Source organism: Grammomys surdaster, unplaced genomic scaffold (assembly GCF_004785775.1).
Source record: "Grammomys surdaster isolate TR1022 unplaced genomic scaffold, NIH_TR_1.0 264, whole genome shotgun sequence".
NCBI classification, from domain to species: domain Eukaryota; kingdom Metazoa; phylum Chordata; class Mammalia; order Rodentia; family Muridae; genus Grammomys; species Grammomys surdaster.
In genome coordinates, this window is record NW_021604705.1 from 5,796,855 (window position 1) to 5,810,782 (window position 13,928).

At 33.1% G+C, this 13,928-nt stretch overlaps 1 protein-coding gene across 2 annotated transcripts in view; it reads left to right on the top strand.

Annotated features, from left to right (window-relative positions):
* Sema3a (semaphorin 3A) overlaps positions 1-13,928 on the top strand; it is a 201,761-nt gene that overhangs the window by 130,687 nt on the left and 57,146 nt on the right. The gene's annotated exons all lie outside the window — the stretch shown is intronic.

Consider the following 13,928-nt stretch of genomic DNA (forward strand, 5'->3'; position numbering starts at 1 on the left):
TGTGGAAAATGTATAAACTTAAATAAACAAAACTATTGTAATTTAGACCATAAATTATATATAGTTTGATTACAATTGCTCATGAAATAATCAAATACTTCTATAATTTTCTGTGAGACAGTAGCTTCTGTGACTTAATCTAAATTTTGTAATTGTTTTTTTAATCACATGGAATAATGTTGGAGTTTGACTTGGTTGCACAGGCTTCTTTGACAAGTGTAAGTGTATGGTTCATGCTCATCTATGTTTTTAGCAGGATGCTAAGCCATAGTACTCTGAGCATCCACAGCACTTCTTCTGGGAAGCACACCCCCACACACACACAGAAACACGTACAAAAGCACACACACACACACAAACACACACACACAAACACACACCATTACTTCTATCATCCATTTGCCCATTAAAAAAAAAATTCACATCAAGATCTCAGGGAACCTTCAGGGAAGGGTGGAATCATTATTATTTTTAACCAGTCCCTTCAAAGTGATCATTCAGAGCATAAAATAGACTTCCAGTCAACCCATTCTGCATCTCTTTCTTCCTGTGTCAATGCTTCCAATTGTAGCATTATTGCTCATGTGTTAATAACAAAGACACAGACCTTGTCTCAGTCATGTGATCTTCCTGCCTTTTTCTTAATCACATTGCTTCTTTCCTAAATTTACCTACATTGCATTTATTTTGTCGTTCTTATCCCTTTTCCTTTTTTTTTATATTTATTGCCTGTGTACATGTATGTATATATGCATATGTGTGCACATGCCATAGCATGTGAGCTTCTTGGAGTCAGGAAACTTGGAGGGGTTGGTTTTCTTCTTTCACCATGTTGGGGTTGAGGATCAAACTCAGGCCATCACACCTATCAGGAACCACAGAAATCACTTTTAACCCCTGAGTCATCTCTCCTGCCTTCTTATATTTCTTTTTGCTAAACTGTCTCCCCCGATCTAGAATTTTGAACCATTATGACAATGAAAATTAAAAAATGCCTTTTTTATGTAAGCTCAAGTTCAGTGCCTGCCTGAGACTGTCATCCTCAAGTTTTCCCCACGGCCAACTGACTTCAGGCTAATGTTTTTCCAAGTCTATCTCATGACCTTATTTTTCAAAGTCCACCCCTGACTTTCTATAGTTTTTCTATAGTTTCTATAGTTTTTCATCTAGCTCCATTTAGAATGTGCGATATAGTATTTTCCACTATATAGGAAATGGATAAAACAGTCAAACCAAGTTACTTCTTGCTCTCCCAAACTTCTTCAAATTTTGCCTTTTTTTCCCCAAAAGTTGCTGAATGTTGTTTTAATTATAATGATAACAATATTCATGACTGAGTACAAACCTCACAGTAATAAAAGGCCATTTGACAGAGTCAAATTTCCAACAACTAGCAGGATAGGAAATATGGAGATGATATCTTGATGAAAGGGCACACTGAGAGAGAGAGAGAGAGCAAGAGACAGAGAGAGAGAGAGAGAGAGAGAGAGAGAGAGAGAGAGAGAGAGAGAGAGAGAGAGAGAACTGTTGACCAATCAGCTTTAATGATGTGGGAGATCAAGATTCATAGGAAACCCCCTGTACAATATCACTAGCTGGTCTTTTCTCAAATGGAAATATTTGTGTGGGAGAGAAAATATTTGTTTTGTTTTTTATTCAGGAACAAAGGGTCTTTGATCTACTGAGAACTCTAGTACTCTTAGAGGGTTTCACTGTCCATGAGAAACAAAATCTGAGTAGAAGACAGAATAACACGAAAGAGAGTATAGTATCCATTTCATTTTTATGGCCTTAAGGAAAAAGTCATCAAGCTAAAGTTGCTTTCATGCTGCACACACACACACACATGTTGACAGCTGACTCTGAAGAATTTACACTGTGGGAAAGCACAGTCATTGTCCACAGCTCTGTACTTCGTCTCTGAAAATGTGTGGATCATTTGAGAATTCAGTTATCAGTCTCTCAGCACTGAATGTGAGAACTGATTTTCTTTTCCAGATTAACAGAAAGGTTCCATCTGACAGGGTGCAGAAACCAGATTTTTGTGAGTGTAGGGATGCAGGCGTGCTCATGACAGGACCAGAAGACCAGGAAACACAGGCTTAGAGAAATCAGATAGCATTTCAGAAAAAAAAAGAAAAAACAAAACATTGGAAGCATAATGTGTGTGCATGAAATGAATAACTTTTGAGGCCTCAGCATAGACTACAAAATCATCTGTTGCCAGATTTAATATATTGCCTTGTTCAGCGGTCTTTAGAGCATTGAGTAATTTGGGTGTATATATCACTTTGTGTTGCACCAACTGCTTTACCTCTTTGGACAAACTAATGAATCAATGTTAGGTGACCTTTAATTTTTGCTCATGCCAAAGAAAAGCAAAAATACCATTATCTAGAAATAGATCTTGAAATATCTTGAGTTTTTAAGTACAACCTCACTACTTTAATACTTTTGCAAAAAAAAAATCACAGTTTTATAATAATGCCAACAACATTTTTAGTTTAGTTTGAACCAAAAGAAATGGAAAGAATCATACATTGACATTAAAATTTTTAAATATATGAAATCTATGTATTTTTTTTACAAATTAGTGTATTATAGCTGTCCTCATGTTTAAGACTAAAGACTAAACTTAATTTGAGTTTCCTAGTGATTAAAATAACTTCTGATTTCAAATATGTACAACATTGATTTGATATGTGCTAAAAGTCATGTTTTCTTTCTGTACTTCATAAATTGTCTCAATATGTTTTAGTTTTAACCTTCAATTCTAATTTCAGCTTCTAATAATTTAGAAAATAAGTTAGTTTTTTCTGTGTGTATTTGTGGCTAGAAAACAAATTTCCGCTGCCTAGTAGGGTATCTAGTTACTGTACTCTTTAGCCATTCATTAGAATAGATGGATGACTAGCCTACATTTTTTATTTGATGAAGAGTGTTTTCCATATCGTTCATGTCCTTGACTAATACTGACTGCTGTATAATTTCAACAAAAATCCATCAGCTTTAAAATGATGTTTCTCCTTGACTTTGACCTTTACGTGTGATGGAAAGGTAATATTGACTATATCCCATAGTTACTATGAAACGAAAAAGGATGCATAACAATGTACAAAGAGCACAGCGATTCTGAGCCATCGCAAGGTTTCTATGCTAGCTAGCGTTGTCCTGCAGCACACTCCTTTGGCCAGGGAACTCTGCGGAGATGTGTAGGGCTCTCTGTCAGTGGTTATACTGGAGAGAGGGTGAAAGGGCAACCTGATCTGGCTTTGATACAATGAAACCACACAGATCCTTGAGAGAGCTCAGCCCGGTGAACACAAACAGACCTAATTACATGCCCAGAGTGTGAGGCTTTCCCATTCATTTCAAGAAGACCTGTTTTCTTTTAGTGGAATTTCCTAAAAGGATCGTGCCTATGGATAAACCGACCCTCTTGTTTTCTTTTCGTTTCTTTTTTTTCCTCCTGTAATTGAAATGGTATGTGAGTCATCACTCCACTTCCTTTCGCAGTCTCACAGTCGTACCAGGATGCTCTGCCCTCATTGGAACCAGCAGAACTTCCTCTGTGGTCATGTACTAGGATATTGCACATTCTCCAAAGATTCAAATTTCTCCACAGGATGCATTTTTAGAAAAATAAAACCAAGAAACATGACTTCAAATAAACTACAAGTGCATAGATTAATATTGGAACCAGACACCCAGTCCTGAATCGCCTGTAAAACACTTTTAATAAACAATTTTAATTCTAACATGGTTGAAGATATAAACCATGTCAGAGGTCCAATGGCATTTTTTAATAAGTAAAATGAATTACCTATTTTATATAATCTCAGAATTCTTCACTATTTCATTTTTCCATTGTTTCAGTGGCTTTAGTAAATGAGTGAATTTTTCTGACCATTGGAGGAAAATTTCTGCAACAACCTTACTTTGTGGTTATAAGAAAAGACGCTGGATCAAGAGGCTGGGATTTCCTTTAGTTAAAATAAAACCAAATGCAACAATAGCAACAAACAAACAAGCAAAACACAAACAAACAAACAAACAAGCCAGAGAACCAATTGAAGGACGCCTTCCAGGGGTGTGTTGTTTAATTCCTTTTCTTGGGCTGGTCCATGAGAGATTTCTTTTCCATGATTCCATGCATGTTGCTGTAATTTTGTTCAGTTCATGTTTAGGCACTCATGTTGTGGAGACTTTACAAGTGTAGTTTCCCTGACATATTTACAAAATGCACTCTCATAGGGAAATCCTAGTCCTCTGACTCTTACAGCCTTTTCATCCCCTCTTCTGTGTTCTCCCTGAGTCTTACTGTGATGTAATAGTGATGTAATACATAGGTCAGTTGGGGCTAAACTAGCCCAGAAATCATATACATACAAGTAACACTATCATTATACTGAATCAGCATATTGGTTTTTATCTTTAGGAATACACACACACACACACACGCACACACACATGCACACACACACACTATATTAAACAAATTAAACCAATAATGAAAGAGAGTTAGAGGCCATGCATTTGTGAGAAATCAGGAAGGATCTGGGTACATGGTTAAGGTTGGTGAGAAAGAGAAAGGTAAAAGTCATGCAATTATAATTTAATTTCAAAATTATTTTTAAAATATTCAAATGGGATAACAGAATTCCTTTAAACATCTGAGGCCTATATGTAGCAAGTACTTAATAGCAAAATTCTTTATTATTTTTTTTTATTATTTATTTATTTTATTTATGAGTACACTGTCGCTGTCTTCAGACACACCAGAATAGGGCATCCAATCTCATTATAGATGGTTGTGAGTTTCCAGTTAAGGATTTCCTTCACGTTTTTCATTGGCAGTGTTGGTGTGACAGTGTGCAGTATTGGGAAAAAATGATGTTTTTTCATACATTTCTTGTTAAACAAGTAAGTAGTCATATATGTGCCTGAATATATCTTCATCATCACACATTTTATTTTCTCATGAATTACCAAAAAAAGAAATATATCTAACAAAGAGTACATATCTCACAATAGTATAATCTATAACATATACTGTGAAATTGTTCTAGCCTTTAAAGATGATAAATTCAACGAAATTACTAAACATGACTTTCTTTTAATGAACCAAAAGTTACCAAATAGCCACATGATCAAATTCCCATCAGCTATATTACATTGGTATAAAAAGTGTCTTACTTCAAAGCAGCTTTATGTGAACAAATCAATAATGACTAACAATGATTTACAATGAAACCTAACACATTATCATAAACATGCTATGAAATTGATTTGTTTTTAACCCTTTATAAAACATATCTAAATAAAACTTTTTAAGATATGCTATTTTAATACTGTGTATGTTAGTTTAAGCAACAACACTGTTCTCGAAATTGATGTATTGTTCAATTTCAGTCACCTATTGACAAGCTAATAAGAATAGAAGCTAAGGTATGTAGTGTTATGTTTACTTAGATTTGAAATTACACTTGGATAAGAAGAGATGAGAGAATGGCTTTGAAAATTCTTTAAAGCCCACTTCCTTTTTTTCTCTCATTTTTTCTCTCATTTCTCTTCCTTTTGATTTATAATCAGTTTGATGAATGCTGCTCCTGTCTGTCCCAATATCCTCTTCCAGTGTTACCGCATTGTGAGCCTTGTTGCCCTCAATAGGGATTTACTGCCGACTGTGTAATCTGGGTTCTCTGTGCAGAGGCATCAAGCAAGAGATTTACCCAGAGAAGTAGATACCATGACAATGCCTGTAACCATGGTGTGATTGGCCTCCCTGACATCGAACTCAAAAGCTTTCCCTCTGTGAAGACAGAAGCCCGTTTGCAAATTAATTAGTTTCTGGCGGCAGCTTGATTGTTGACCCAGAGTTTGTAGAGTGGAAAAACAATCAGATTAGTGTGCTCAGGGTAAAAGACCAGTGCATACTTGCGTGTGGCTTGCTAGGCTATTGAAGCCTTGAATGGAGTGAAACAAATTCCATTCTGAGAAGGCTCCGGGGAGGTTAAGTATGATGAGCCTGGAGATCCCCAACAGCAGGGGCTGGAGAATTAATGGGTTTTAACCAGATAAAGCTGGATGAGGGGAATGGATGCCATTGAATTTTAATGGCATAGGCAGTTTCACAAGAAACAGCCACTTGTTACGTTTGAATCATAAGTGTGAGCAATAAATTTTACAATATTATTGAATATTGTGTGTAGTCTTGATACAAATTATTGCAGAAAAGAGTAGAGGAGCATTCAAACTGGAAGATAATTTATTAGAATTAAGCTTCTCTGATGGTATCTAAATTAAAAAAAAAAAGCCAGAAAATAACCTATTTTTCAAGGCGGGTAAAATATACACTTGCGCTACTTGAACTATTACGTGAAACATTATCTTTAAGTATCTTATAAAAATTAACCGAAGCCATGAGTCAAAAATATTCAGAAGATGTATATTCCACTATTTACTTTTAAAATTTTAGCCTAGATAATTATGCCTAAAAATATTATAGGCATAAAAATATTATAGGCAAGTATTCTAAATAAAATGTTTGATAATAAAATTTTATTTCAACCAAAATGTATTACATTTTTTTATAATTTGCCTAACATTTTAAGCCACATATAATTTCCTGTTTGTGATATGAATTGTAGATATCTCCTTAAAGTTCATGCTATCTGATAGCTATTACAATGTTTTCCCATTCAAAAAATCATCTCCATCTAAATTTAAAAACACCCTAAATCTAGGTTTCCTGTCAGCTCAGTCAGTTATAATTCTAGAGTCTCTCCCATATTAAACCTTATTATAATCAACTCAAATAAAGCTGATGGCACTCAATGTTGCTATTTCCTTTATTAAATTTTTACTTTGACCACTCTCCAGGTAGATTTTAAATGTCCCCATTTTGAGCCCCAAGAACAATTAAAAGCACATTTATACATATCAGAGACTCTATCATCTGGATTCCTTAAATAAGAAAGTCTTTAATGACTCTGCCTCATAAGCTATAAAATGTATCAGTATATATTACAGCCCCACTTAATTCCCTATTTGAATATGGAAAGCATGTCTTCTAGATACATGGTTTTGTTTTTTGTTTTTGTTTTTGTTTTAATGATTTGGCAGTATTTTATGTTGTTTTCTGCGGTTGGGTGAAATAGCCTCTGTGGGTACCTACAGCAGAATGTAGTAACATGGAAATTACAGTTGCAGGTAACATACTGATGCTAACAGACCATACAGCCTCACAGGGGCCCCGGGCAGGCTCAGATACCATTACTTTTCCTAATCTCTCAAACTCTTGTTTTACTTGGTAACTACTTTTGTTACGTGAAGCACTTACTATGTTAGAGAGAAGTAAATATTTTGTATTAAAAATAACCAATAAAATCATATTGTATTAAACAAAATTATTGGATAATGTTTAATGGAACAATAACAAAGGGTAAACTTGAGGAAATGTGTTTTTAATGTTAATTCAGTTTCAGCGTGTTACCACTTTACTACACCCTTACGATCCTAGTCTTAGAATCTTAACATGTAATAATATATTAATTATAATTACCATTGTCTACTATGACAAGACAGTGGCTGCCTATGTAAGTAAATCTAGGAAACCCAACTTTGCTGATTCCACATAATTTAACTTTTAAATTTATTCTCAAAGAGACATCCATAAGCCTTGGAGTGGTGTTAAGGTACTGTGAGTTCCTCAAGATGCTATCTCCTTTGTGCCTTGTCTGAGGTAGGAAGGCAGCTGTCATGAATTATGCTCACTTACCTCTTCCTCTTTAAAACAAACAAAAACAAAGACAAAAAACCAAAAAACAAAACTCCTCAAAAGTTTACCTTCCTCATTTTTCTATTATGAAACTTGTGGATGACTTAAATTATATAAGTCATTTGGCAAAGTGACTGTTGCACAAATAAAAGCAACAAAATTCAGCTGATGTTAGTGGGCTTCAGAATATTTTTGGAAATTTCAGATTCTGCACTAAAAAAATAACCTAAATACATCAAGCCACTTTAAAAGTAAGCTTCTCCCATGAGCTAATACTTAATTAGAAAAAAGCAGTAAAAATGACTTAAACGAATGCACATTCTTTAGGCTGAGTTTGTAAGATTTTTTTAATGATGCCTATGCATTCTGAAGAAAACACATCTACCATAGCTTCCAAGGAAAAGATCTTGAAATTATTTCCCTAATGATATTACTAAGGAATGTTTATATATATTAGGTGTTCTAACAAGAAACATTTCAAGATATAGTGCTTGAGAAACCATTTGATGGAAAAAATTAGACAAGTCTCTTTTTTCCCAAGTTATAAGCAATATACTGTTTATCAAATAAAATTTTCATATCATACATATGTCTTATGTTTGAATTTGCATTTTTGTACCATACATATGTGTTACATTTGAATTTGGATTATGTTATTATTTGATATTATGATCCCTTAAAAAATGCATCCAAAAATGATATTTCTAAGAATGTGAATTATGATTTATTATAGTAATTTACCAAATTAAATGGACACAGTATTCTACATTAGAATCATAGTCTTTATTATTTTGCAGAATGATTTGTTAAATAATAACTATTTTTGGAATTAATGTAGGCTGACAGCATAAGGGATCCATCAAAATTGTGCATCTTCAATATGTGTATAAATTTGTCCACATTCATGTAAAGCCAAATATTCTTTTTTGTTCATTTAATGAGTAATTATAAAGGATTCTAGGGTTTCCACATCAAAGTAAACTATCCCTTTTATATATTCATAAAGTTATAAAAAGAATGTGTACAGAAAATTGATGACAGCGGAATGATTTTTTTTTCTTTTGGGATATACATAGCCTCTTTAGCTTACTGCATAATATTAGAATTACACAGTTCTGTTTCCAGCTTATATGCTATTTTATGGCCCATTCAGAAATCCATGAATTTGTCTTTCATTGGTCCTTAAAGTTAAGCAGTAGCAAGGCTAACTTCACATTGATGTTAAACTTCTATAGAGTTACTGCGACTATACTAAGGGAAGAAAAAAAAAGCTACACTTACCTATGAAAAGACAAACCCAATGTGTATTAGATGCAAGCCTTGTTGGCCAAGTTCTTTAATCCCAGTACTCAGAAAGCAAAAGCATGTGTATCTCTTTGACTCTTTCAGTTAGAAGACAGCTTGATCTATATAGCTAGTTCTAGATTCTGTGTGTGTGTGTGTGTGTGTGTGTGTGTGTGTGTGTTCTGAAGTTAGAAAGCAAAACACACTAATTATCATAAAACTTTATCGACTTTTATATAGATAGAAGAAAAATCTCATTATACTAACAATTCACATTATAGAACATTTTACAAAGTTAAGGTGAGTCAATCAGACAATCAATTACAGTAAGAATTTGATCAATTGCTGTTGTTTTTGCTGTCACCATATCAAAAATTTTAGCTGAGAATTCAATATGCTAACAAAATAATGCTGTCAGGAGAAGTCCAGTGCACAGTCTTCCTATTGTTTTATTACTCTTTATTTTCTTTTTTAAAAAAAAGCAAGAATATGATATCACATCCTTCGCCGTTTATATTATGGTGAGTACAGATAACTTGATCAAGCAGTAGGTGTCTAAAAAACAAAATTATAGTGTAATTGCTCTTCTGATATGGTAATATGATTGCATAATAAGAAGCCTTAAACAGTGAAACTTTGCTACTTATTTTTGTACTAGTACCTGCATTTATTTCTTTCCTTGTTCATATGATATGCTCATGTGCAAAAGGCCATTGGCATCTTGTCTGGGGTGAGGAATGTAACATCAGCAAATAGAAGACACCTTATCAGGCTATTCCAGTTCTCAGACTGTATTCTGTGTAGTACAACTGTCATTCAGTGGTGACACTCAGTGAGCATTGAAGAATAAGCCACATCATGGAGAATTGGCAATTTCGACCACAGTGGTCCTTGTTAGTGATTTTTATCATCTTGGTTTTATATAAAAATATACTGCTGCTCTATTTAATGATCCTGTCTACAAACTACACATTAGTTACCAAATCATTTTTCCTCTTTGAAACATATATTCTGTGTTTAAGATGTTTTTAAGTCCATTTACTAAACAATATTCTGATACTAACAGCAAAAGGAAATTTCTTCTGATAACTCTTTTTTTTTCTGAAGTTAGAATTGAATGACCCCAGGACCACTTCTATGTTATATAAGCACTATAGCACTGAGCTAAAACCCCAGCTCCTTTCTGGGACACCTCTTTAACACAGTAGTCAAAACCAACCAGTCATTATACTTTCAATTACTTGGAATGTTTAACTGGTTTTTTTTAAAGATTTTATTTGTTTTATTTATATGAGTACACTGAAGCTGTCTTCAGACGTACCAGAAGAGGGTGTTGGATCCCATAATAGATGGTTGTGACCCACCATGTGGTTGCTTGGAATTAAACTCAGGATCTCTGGCAGAGCAGCCAGTGCTCTTAACCACTGAACCATCTCTCCAGCCCTTAAATGTTCTTTAGGGTATGGAAGTACTATAGAAAAATAAAATTTCTAAAGGAAATCTCTCTATATTCCATTACAATTTTTAAAAATATTTTTTTAAAAAAAAAGAGGGAAGAGAGAACGGAAGTCAGGCTAAGGAACAATAATGCCGAATGGATCATCTATTTCCTCGTCAGACTTACTTTGTCAGACAACAGTCATAGTCACACCATTAAAATGTTATGTACATCCTCAAAGGTTGAAGTAAATTTCAATGAACTATATGACATAGTCTTCTATCTGAAAATTTAACCTCCCAATTTGTAATGGAATTTAGGTTTCATACACATATAAGGATTTTTTGATAGTGTTAGAGAATAGTGAAACTTTATTGGAATATTTCTTTATTTCCAAGGGTACTAAGATTCTCATTTTATAACTGACCATATGGTTGGCAGTAAAAACAATTCAGATACTATGTAATATGATATCATAGAGGTAAAAGAGCTGCATTATTAATAGGAAGTTAAGAACAGATATTTTGGTGGAGATTAACCTATTAATTTCCATTACTGTTTATCAATTTTTAATGAGTAGCTTCAGTTTTCCGACATGTAGTCTCATCTCTTCCAACTGTATTCCTATTTATCTGTGCATAAGTAAGTTTATCAATCACTAGCATAGGCTATTTTTCTCAAAATTTTTTCCTATTGTTCTTTTCCGTGTCCTTCTAGAATTCCGTGTAATAATATATGATATATCTTTGTCAGGTCGCACTGTGTTACTGTGGCTAATTTCTATTTTCTGCATGCAACGTGTACTCAGTAGAGACTAAGACTATCAGAAGAAACAGTGTTGAATACGAGATATCCATGCTTGCCATGATAACACACAAAGAAAGTGAAGAACTCTAGAAGGACATACCACCCCTGTCAGAGTATAAGCCTATATTTCCAAAATGTCTTTGTACCTTAAAAAAGCATCATCAGCCCTTAAGGTAAAGGAGAGTTAGTTTCTATCTCCCTCCTAATGAAATAATTCCTTTATTTATTTGATTTCCAAGGTTCTTTTTAAAATATATTTGATAGTATATTTTTGATATTTTGTTACATGCTAGTGCTCCATAAGTTATGACAAGACAAAAAGAAGACTGCAAAAAAAGAAACTGTCAGAACACATATGACAGAAAATGAGAATATTCCCTTAATAAAAAATCCCTTAAAATTTGATAATAAAATACAAATAATCACACTGAAAATGAGCAAAGAATACAAACCCAAAGACTGCAAGATGGAATCACAAAGGAGACATGCATCTGAGTGACAGTCATTTAGGAGAGTTAGAAAATCAAACCAAACACATTCGTTTGTATCACATTGACAAAAGCATGAAAGACAGAATCGATCTTTCCGTAAGAGTACTAATGGACTTCCAGGTTTTCAAATGAATGCCAGAAACACAAACTAAAGGTTTCACAATCAAATAGCACAAGGATATGTGGCTTATGCCCAACTACAGATAGTTATTTGTTATAATATACATGTAAGAGAGTTTAACATGTAGAGAAATTGAAAATTCATTTTCATTTGAAGAAAAACTAGAAATCAGCTAGAATCAGTAAAACTGTAGTTAATAGGACTATATATTTTAAAAGATATTATTTTACAGGTAAACAATCCTAATCAGACAAACAAACAAAAACCTAAGGAAAATCATAGGAAAAATTGTAACATGATGAAGAGATTGCTCTGTAGAAGGAAATGATTGGAAATGAAGCCAAATGAAAATGGTGAACATCATTTTATTTTCTTCTCAACAGAAGTTCAACAATTGGCAGCCTGCACTGTTAGAGTAAATTTAGTCCTTTTTGTGCCTGAGCTTTAAAATCAACACATAGAGCAATAATGATTTAATCATAGCCAACCTTTGTAGCTGCTGACAGAGAGAATTTTCTAAGAATATACGTGTTTCATTTAGCTGAACAGTTTTGTTACAATAAAATAAATGTTTATTAGAGGATGAAGGAAAATTAAAAGACTATGTTCTGATTCCATTTCTTATAATTCCACCATCAGAAGAGTCTGAGCATAAATGTTGTCTTTAGAAATATAATAATTGGTAGTTTATATCATTAAATTATTATATAGAAATATTTGTGATTGTTTTTATCATTTCAGAATCAAAAGTACAGTAATATACCAACATTTGAGGACTTGTTATATTAATATTTAAGTTGCATTTGTGTTATTATATTTTTCTTTTGATTTATATATAATTTCTTACCTTTTCTGTTAGTGTTAGTAATATCTTACAAATATCACTTTTCAAAGTAGAAAATTCTATTTTTCATTATTTCCTTTATCCAATTAATGTCAACATTGCATTTCTGTCATAATCCCTATTAAATTTATTCTAATATGAAGTAGTATTAAACACAGTATTGTTAAGGAATAGTAATTATTGATATTTTAATATTTTTCAATGTCTAATGTAGAAGTAGACTGATTAAAAAGTAAACCTCACTTATGTTTAATCTATGTTAAAATCATTAATCATTATTTCTTAGTCATATTAACACATAGTGAGGGAAATGTTTATTTAAAATAAGGTTGAGGTATCAAGTTTAGATTTATCATTAAAGATAAAGTATCTATAGAAACAAATCTCTATTGGAAATCTAAACAGGAAGAGGAAGAGAAATAGAGTGGTTGGGATATGTTCACTGAACAAAGTTTAAGAATAGATTATCAGCCTCAGTGGCAGTTTTACCATTAACGATCATTTTGTTCATACTGTTGCCCTCATGATCATCACATTGCGTGTTTGAAAGTTTTAACAATTCAATGCACTGATATTTTAGAAAATAGATCTGTGCAGAGAGAAAGACTTGAAATGGTATACTACAGAAATCCTCTATAGGATAATGTTTATTGACTTTCAATTGGCTTCTTCTGAGATCCTCTCTCCCCCTAAGCCCTATAGAGTACTTCAAGTCATAAAAATAGTATAACCTGAGCTCGAGAAATGGCTCAGTTTTTAAGAGCACTGACTGCATTTCCAGAGGTCTTGAGTTAAATTTCCAGCAACCACATGGTAGCTCACGATCATCTGTAATGGGACTACATGACCTCTTCTGACGTGTGTGAGGACACCAACAATGTCCTCACATACATACAATAAATAAATCTAAAAAAAATAGTGTAGCCTTTGAGAAGTTAACAATAACCTGCTCTGAGTGGTAAAGATAAAGTAGCTACTGAATCCTACATTTGTTTTCCTCATATTATTACAGTTTTATATTATAAATTATGTTTTATGATTCACTAATATGTAATGTACATAGTTCTGCTATTCTATTCTATTCTATTCTATTCTATTCTATTCTATTCTATTCTATTCTATTCTATTCTATTCTATTCTATTCTATTCTATTCTATTCTATT